At 42.6% G+C, this 8,906-nt stretch overlaps 1 non-coding gene across 1 annotated transcript; it reads right to left on the reverse strand.

Moving 5' to 3' along the window:
* Positions 1–2,038: 2,038 nt before the first annotated feature.
* On the reverse strand, positions 2,039–2,145 carry LOC116759933. Its single transcript, XR_004351595.1, has one exon. It is a non-coding gene; the product is annotated as a U6 spliceosomal RNA (small nuclear RNA).
* Positions 2,146–8,906: the final 6,761 nt, after the last annotated feature.

An 8,906-nucleotide genomic window follows, 5' to 3' on the forward strand; every position in this document is an offset into this window, starting at 1 on the left:
CGTGCCACAACTAAGACCCAACGTGCCAAAATAAGTAAAATAAAAAAATAAATAATAAAATAAATCTTTTAAAAAGTCAATTATATTCCATATATTAGCAATGAATAAACTGAAAAGCACTTCCATTTATGATAGTATCTAAAAGAATAAAGTACTTGGGAGTAAATTTCACAAAAGAAGCACAAGACATACTTTGAAAACTACAAAACATTGGTGAAAAAAATTAAAGATCTAACCAGAATCTCAGCTTGCTTCTTTGTACTCATTGACAAAACCATCCTAAAATTCATATGGGAATGTAAGAGAGCAAGAATAGGCAAAATAATCCTGAAAAAGAATGAAGTTGGAGGACTCAATATTTCTCGATTTTTAAACTCATCTCTGCTTATTTTCATAAAAATATTACCTTTTAATAAATCAAAGTCTTGGGCAAATGCTAAATCTTGGACAAATGGGACACTGAGACAACAGACAAAAATGGGACTGTCTAGAACAAACACTACCTGTGGGAAGGTTGGGGATGGATGGAGACAGTTAAGAACAAGACTTCTCAATTTCCTTTTCATTTTCTTTTGATTTTGAAATATGTAAACGTCTATTTTAAAAGTTAAAGAGAGGGCTTCCCTGGTGGCGCAGTGGTTAAGAATCCACCTGCCAATGCAGGGGACGTGGGTTCAATCCCTGGCCCAGGAAGATCCCACATGCCGCAGAGCAACGAAGCCCGTGCGCCACAACTACTGAGCCTGAGCTCTAGAGCCTGCAAGCCACAACTACTGAGCCCACATGCCACAACCACCGAAGCCTGCGCGCCTAGAGCCCATGCTCCGCAACAAGAGAAGCCACCGCAATGAGAAGCCCACACACCACAACGAAGAGTAGCCCCCACTCGCTGCAACTAGAGAAAGGCTGCGCGCAGCAACGAAGACCCAACACGGCCAAAAATAAATAAAAAAAAAAAAGTTACAGAGAAAAGCAAGAGATAAAATAGTGTATAGAATGCCATCTGGGGCTTCCCTGGTGGCACAGTGGTTGAGAGTCCACCTGCCGATGCAGGGGACACGGGTTCGTGCCCTGGTCCAGGAGGATCCCACATGCCGAGGATCCCACATGCTGCGGAGCGGCTGGGCCCGTGAGCCATGGCCGCTGAGCCTGCGCGTCCGGAGCCTGTGCTCCGCGATGGGAGAGGTCACAACAGAGAGAGGCCTGCGTACCGCAAAAAAAAAAAGAATGCCATCTGTTTATTAAAAACAAAACAACCCACCTGTCTATAGTTTCTTCTTATTTTAAAAAATGTTTATTTATTTATTTGGTTGCATCAGGTCTTAGTTGCGGCACACAGGATCTTTGGTGCGGCATGTAGGCTCAGTAGTTGTGGTGCTCGCGGGCTTAGTTGCCCCGCAGCATGTGGGATCTTAGTTCCCCAACCAGGGATGGAACCTGTTTCCCCTGCATTGGAAGGTGGATTCTTAACCACTGGACCACCAGGGAAGTCCCTATAGTTTTTTTTTTTAAACATCTTTATTGGAGTATAATTGCTTTACATTGTTGTATTAGTTGCTGCTGTATAACAAAGTGAATCAGCTGTACATATACATATATCCCCATATCTCCTCCCTCTTGCGTCTCCCACCCTCCCTATCCCAGCCCTCTAGGTGGACACAAAGCACTGAGCTGATCTCCCTGTGCTATGCAGCTGCTTCCCACTAGCTATTTTACATTTGGTAGTATATATAAGTCTATGCCACTCTCTCACTTCGTCCCAGTTTACCCTTCCCCCTCCCCATGTCCTCAAGTTCATTCTCTACGTCTGCGTCTTTATTCGTGTCCTGCCCCTAGGTTCTTCAGAACCTTTTTTTTTTTTTAGATACCGTATATATGTATTAGCATACGGTATTTATTTTTCTCTTTCTGACTTACTTCACTCTGTATGAAAGTCTCTAGGTCCATCCACCTCACTACAAATAACTCAATTTCGTTTCTTTTTATGGATGAGTAATATTCCATTGTATATATGTGCCACATCTTCTTTACCCATTCAAAAAATATGGAACGCTTCACAAATTTGTGTATCATCCTTGCGCAGGGACCATGCTAATCTTCTCTGTATTGTTCCAATTTTAATATATGTGCTGCCTAAGTGAGCATCCTATAGTTTCGTTTTAAACAATATTCTGAGGCTCCTCAAATTTGACTTGTAGTCAGTGAAAAGACAAAAGTATAAGAAATTCTCTTGTTATTCCAAGTAAAAAGTTTCTCAGCTTGCTGTAAAAGAAAAGGTTAGGATTATAGTATGTAATAGTTTAACACAGACATTTGGTCAAAAATGAGTAAGAAGTATAAATTCTATTTTTTATTTATTTCTATAAAACCTATAGCTATCTTTTGGGTAGGTTCCTAGAAATGGAATTGCTGGATCAAAGGGTAACTTCTTAGGTAATGTTGCTAGGTATTGCCAAATGTTTTCACGGGGGATTTTGTGGTCCCACAGCAATATATGAATGTGCCTGTTTGCCCACAGAATTGCCAATGGCTGCCAATGTAGTTTGTTGTCAGACGGTTGGGTTGTTTTTTTTTTTTCCTCATCTGGTAGGTGGGAAATGGTATCTCAGTATAGCTTAAATTTTCATTTCTCTTATGAATGAGATTGAACCTATAACTATGGACCATTTGTATAACTTTTTTTCTATGGATTGTCTGTATCTATTTCTTATACACACGTGATTTGCTTTTTACCTTGATGTATTCAGAATCCCCAGGACCCAAATAAAGGATCCAGGAACTGCCATAGCAGAATAGTCATATTTTCTTAACTGTTGCCACTCTTTGCCTGTAAGTAAGGCTATAATGCCACAAAATAAATAGTTCTAGCACAGGGAACTGAAAAACTGCCAGTTATGGAGAGTTTAGCTCTTCTTCTGGGAACCTGGATCAGTCTGGAGAGTTGTCACTGGAACATTACGTGTGTCAGTCATCTATTAATATTGAATTTTAACAATGGTAGAGTACCTTCTCCTGAGCATAGTAACCTGTGTGCTCCTTGCTTCAAAGTTAGTACAGTGAAAACAATGCCCGGTCACTGAATCCTGGGAAGACCAAGTTTGTGGGCTTGATGGGCACGTGGAAAGGCCCCCTGTTGGGCCTAAAGAATCAAAGAATGACCACTGCCTCCTGCTCTACTCTGGAACACACCCTAGCAACTGTCAGGCCTGGTCCTTAGAGGGCAGATGAAAGCAGCTTTTAGGGAAAATAGAAGAGCTAGCCCCATCAAAGTGTGACCTTTGAAGGCTAAATGGTAGGTGCAGTGTAGAAAATCCAAAACAAAAGGCCCCCAAATTCCCCATAAACTTGTTTCTTGTCCACAAAAGAGAAAACCTTGAGCTGACGAAAGTTGGGGAGAGTTGAGCAGTTGTATCCGAAAGAGAACTTGCAGTCCCCACCAGAAAAGGTATGGTGTGGAATGAGGAGTAGACAAATGAAATCCCACTGCTCTGATGAGTCACTTTCCTGAGTGATGTCACCAGCTGGGTTTTCACTGCTGGAAAGTCAGCAGCTGCTGGACTAGAACATTCCACATTGCTGACAACAGATCTCCTTCCGTCAGAAGACTGTTTTCTTCTATTCTTCCTCAGAACCTAACATGCTTTCTCTTTTTACATTATTTATACTAGGGTGGGGAATCTGCCTTTCTGTCCTGAACTATGCATTATAGAGGACACTATATATTCATAGGGTGGTTTCTGAATTCTGAGCAAAATCTTCAAGGTCAGAAGCAGCTAGATGTAGGTATAATTTTTTTTAATGTACAGACAAAAATACCTCACTGTAGGTCTTATAACAAATTATTCATTAACAATAATTTCTTAACACAAAAGCTAAGGGTAACTGGGTCCCTGTACCCAGCTGAAAGAATTCTCAGCAATCACTTCATTTATTGATTTATTAATTTTATATGCAAGTTGTTTACCTGAAAGACAAATACACACAAAGTAGAACAGATCTATGAAATGCAACCAGCAAATGCTCCATTTATCAGAACTCACGGAATACAGACATTTTCTCTAAATCTGGAGGCTGGAGAGTTCTTTGTTTTACCACCAGAGAAGGTATATTTGCCTGTGCCAGATTGAATGGAACCTAAAATAATGAAAATTAAATTACTTTTCAATTTAATTTCTGCATAAGAGTTGTTGGCTTTGTGGCACAGCTTAAAAATATGTACATTAGAAAATACCACAGGAAACAGCCATCAATGTACCTAACATGAACTCCTTATTAAACCTATTTAGTTAATACATTTTTTTCAATATATATCAATACATACATAAATGTGATTCGCCATTTAATACTGTTGAGATTTTTTTAAACTATCAAAAAATTTCAAAAGGAGGTACGCTAAATTATTTAACAGTAGTTACCTTTAAGAAGTGGGTTTGGAGAAAGAGAGCACATTCATTTTTATTTCTTTACGGTGATTCTCTTCTGTTCACATTTGTTAAAATAAGTATGCATTAATTTTTAAAAAAATATTTATTTATTTGACTGCGCTGGGTCGTAGTTGTGGCATGTGGGATCTTTTTTTTAGTTCCAGCATGTGGGATCTAGTTCCCTGACCAGGGACTGAACCCAGGCCCCCTGCATTGGGAGCACAGAGTCTTAACCACTGGACCACGAGGGAAGTCCCTGCATTAATTTTTATAATGAAGGAAAGTTTGGAGATTATAACTGCCAAAAACAATGCCCGTCAATTATGAGGGGTAGTGAATAAATGAGGCCAAGGACAGGGCAGTTTTGAGGGTGGGATATCTAGGGAGAGCTTCCTGGAAGAGTCTCGAAGTTGAGAAGATGGGGAAGCCTGTGTGATGGTTGTGTCTTGGCCAGTCCTGTACCGATGGGCTCGAGAGCTTTAGTCCATCCTCCCCAACCTCTGTTCTATAAACTACCCATGGGAATCCTGATCTATAGTTGAATAAATGGACCACTGCTCATTCTTACTGACTTGGCTATTTCTTGGTTTGACATCTAGGATAGGGAAAATACAAAATGACATAAAAGGAGCTGTTTTCAGGTCCACATTGCTTTATGTCACTGATTTCGTATTGAGTACCTATCTGGTTCCAGTCCACTCCGGCAATGTGACTTGTGTAACCATTTGTGTTCTGGCGAGGACATGATTTTAACAGATAGAGGGTGTGCTGTTGGTACTTACGATTGAATTGGGGATCCTAAGCTGTTTGCCCTGATAAAAGACTAGCATTTTATTTTTTAATCGTTGATACAAATGAATCAAATTGGCATGGTTTTCTTTTATCTTTTTTAACTTGGGGAACTATTTTAAATTTTGTTCTCAGATACGTATCCTGAAAACAATGAGTGTGACCCACAGTTTCCACATCTGACTGCCTTCGGGCAGAAATCACATGAGGTTCTGCAGAGCTTGGTGGAATACCTGTGGATTCATCATGTGTCATCTTAGGCTCCTAGCATAGGCGTGTTCTCCTTTCTGTGGCAGTGTGGTATAGCGGATGAAAGAACCAATTTAGATGTGTGTTCACTCTTGCCACTGACTAGTTTGGAGCCCTTTATTGGGCCCACTGAGAGGTCTACCAGAGTACTACAGAAGAGAAGTTACCTCTTGAGTGGGGAATATCTTCTTTTATGGTTTCACTGCTGCTGTCTCTTTGAGGAGTAAAGGCCTGGGCCGGGAATGATGTTGCAAATCTCATTCTTTATTTCTCGACTGCCTGGATTGAGGCTTGGTTACTAGTGAGGGAGACTGGTTTACTCCGATCTCATTAGGAACCTCTCACTTAAAAAAAAAAACATTTATTTATTTTGGTTGTGCCGGGTTTTAGTTGTGGCACGCGGGCTCTTCGTTGTGCCATGTGGACTCCTTAGTTGCGGCATGCGGGAATCTAGCTCGCCGACCAGGGATCGAACCCGGCTGCTCTGCGTTGGGAGTGTGGAGTCTTACCCTCTTGACCACCAGGGAAGTCCCTCTTCATCTTTTTTTTTTTTAGACAATTTTTAAAAAATTTTATTTATTTATTTTTGCGTTGGGTCTTTGCTGCTGCGCGTGAGCTTTCTCGAGTTGAGGCGAGTGGGGGCTACTCTTCATTGCAGTGTGCGGGCTTCTCATTGCCGTGGCTTCTCTTGTCGTGGAGCACGGGCTCTAGGTGTACAGGCTTAGTAGTTGTGATGCGTGGGCTTAGTTGCTCCGCGGCATGTGGGATCTTCCCGGACCAGGGCTCGAACCCGTGTCCCCTGCATCGGCAGGTGGATTCTTAACCACTGCGCCACCAGGGAAGCCCCTCTTCATCTCTTCTTGATGGAGGCACGAGCAAGGAGGAGCACCTACTGGACCTGGTCAAAGCCCAGTGCTAGTGCTCACTACCCGTGAGCCTGGAGCCCGTGCCCCGGCGACGGGACCTCGCCCCTCCCAGGTCCTGACTGTACGATGAGAACACGGACCAGGGCTCTGAGCTGATTCTCCTACTCCTTCCTTCCTCTGTCCACCTACGCTGGGCCCACTTCCTCCCTGGGGTCTGGGGAAGCGACTTCTCAGGATTTGAGATTGCACAGAGGTGTTTCACTGAGGAGGGAGATATGTCTAGTAAGTTTGAGCTGCAACCCATCCTAGCCTCCTGGAGACCCAGGGTCACGTAAACCAGGACTTTTGAACCCTAAATATACCTCAGCCCAATGTGACTTAGTTCCTTCTAGTTCTTCCTAAAAGCTTTCTATTCTTTCTCCGGACTAAACTGTAAGTTCCACTCGGACCGTGGACCATATTTTCTACACCTAGTATATAATACATGGCATATAGTAGCTACCTAATAATGAACTGAATGAATGAATGTACAAACGGTATGACTTCACAAAGGTTATTTAAAAAGGTTTCATCACTGACCACCAGGTGGCTCTCATTTTCTTGAGAACCAAAGGCTTGGCTTCTCTGGGGAAACTAGACACTGTTGTAGGACCTTAGGATTTTTGTGTTAAAGATACTAGCTCAGTCACGCTATTAGTTTATGACAGATTCGGGGATAGTACCTAGCTTACAACATCCACAATACCGAAACTATGAAGTAAAACCCCTATTCCTTGAGGCGCTGGCTCCAATAGAACTCCCCAGGTTATAGCCTGGCTACATCTAGTCCTTAAATTTGTTAGGTGACAACTTCATAGCAAGCTAAAAAATTCAGCGGGGCTATGGCAGAACTAATGCGTCAGGGTAAAGGCTTCCTGACCTCTGTCAGTTGGTGGCAAGTGAGGTAATTTTTACCAGAACTTTTGTGATTTCTGCAGCGAGTCTCAAAGAGTGATCCTCAACTAGCAGCATCAGCATCACCTGGGAACTTGTTAGAAATGTAGCTTCTCAGGTTCCACCCAGACCTGCGCACTCCGAAACTTGGCAGGGTGGGTGGGTGGGTGGGGGTAGGTGGCTCAGTAATCAGCTCTCCAGGTGACTCCAGTGCACACTCAAGGGTTCTCTGTGCTAGTAAAAGCCCCAGATTTCCCCAGTGAGGGGGCTACCAATACAATGCTCCATGATTCCATTTGCAAACTTTTCCCATGATTAGTTATTTGGGGGTTTAAGTGGTAGTGTGGGTAACGTGGGCAACAGGAGTCACAAGGTGAAAGCCATATGTTCAGGGAATGCTCTGCCATCCTGAGTTTCTTTTATTCCCTCTAGCAGAGATTCCCAGCCTTTCATCCCTTTCTCTTCGTACCGCAGGCCACTGGTTCTCATCCCTGACTGACTAGACTCCCTTGGGGGAGCTCAGGAATTAAGAGGTAGAACAGAACACACAAAACACTGGGTTTATGTCCCCCAAATTCTGATCCAGTTGGTCTGGATGGTGCCTGGGCATGAGTGTTCAAGGCTCTCCAAGTGGTTCTGCAGCCAACATTGAGCACTGCCAGGTCAAAGAAGTGGACAGTCACAGGAAAATTACATACGTGTGTGGGCTGGGGTGGTGATAGGAGTAATTTATAGTAAGAGCCTCTAATACAGAGATCGATCATAGGGAGAACTAAAGGATTAAGCTATCTTAGGTCTTTGCCAACCCCACCCCTTATCTTCAGAAAAGCATGATTTACATACCAGTCTAGTTCAGTGGTTCTCAAAGGGTGATCCAGAAACCTCCAGAGGCCCAAGACTTTTAGGGAGTCCAGAAGTCTAATCTACTTTCCTAACAACATTGTTAGCTGCCTTGTTCACTTTCATTCTCTCACAAGTTTTTAAGTTTTCCAGAGGCTAAATGATGCGAGGTCACTGCTCTACAGCAGATGGAACACGTACTTATGTTGTTTTTGTCTCGAAAACAATTCAGTTTCTAATAGATAGGTATCAATTGTTAAAGCCCTGAAAGATAAAAGCTCCTTTAAGGTCTTCAGTAAATTTTAAGGACGTAAAGGGGTTCGTGAAACCAAAAAATTTGGAACTACAGCCAGGATGCATGGACATAAAATTTTTATTTTTCCTTTAGCTTGGGGTATAGGAGACTGGCCTAATCTACTCTCTAAGCAGTCAGTTATGATAAATGAGTGAACACATGGGGTAGCAGTTTCTTTAGAGCCTTTGGAAATGATAGGGCCTAAAAGCAGGTAGAATAGAAAGAAATTAGGGGAAGCAACAAGTGGCCCGTCTGGAATATGAACCAAAGTATGAAACTATGTGCAACTTTGATTTACTCCATAGATGGCTTACTAACTAGAAAAGGGTTTTGGGAACCCAGAGGGTCTAGAACTGGCTGTATTTCAGATGAAACGTGCAACAGCTTTTAAGTCATTTCAAGTGGGAACTCACCCAATTCCAGACCCATTTACGAACCCCAGCAGATGGTGTGTGGTATTTCCCTCCTGGTCACCACGTAATCCCTTAAATTAGAGACACCAGCACAAGA

This window comes from Phocoena sinus, chromosome 9 (assembly GCF_008692025.1).
Source record: "Phocoena sinus isolate mPhoSin1 chromosome 9, mPhoSin1.pri, whole genome shotgun sequence".
In the NCBI taxonomy this organism is placed as follows: domain Eukaryota; kingdom Metazoa; phylum Chordata; class Mammalia; order Artiodactyla; family Phocoenidae; genus Phocoena; species Phocoena sinus.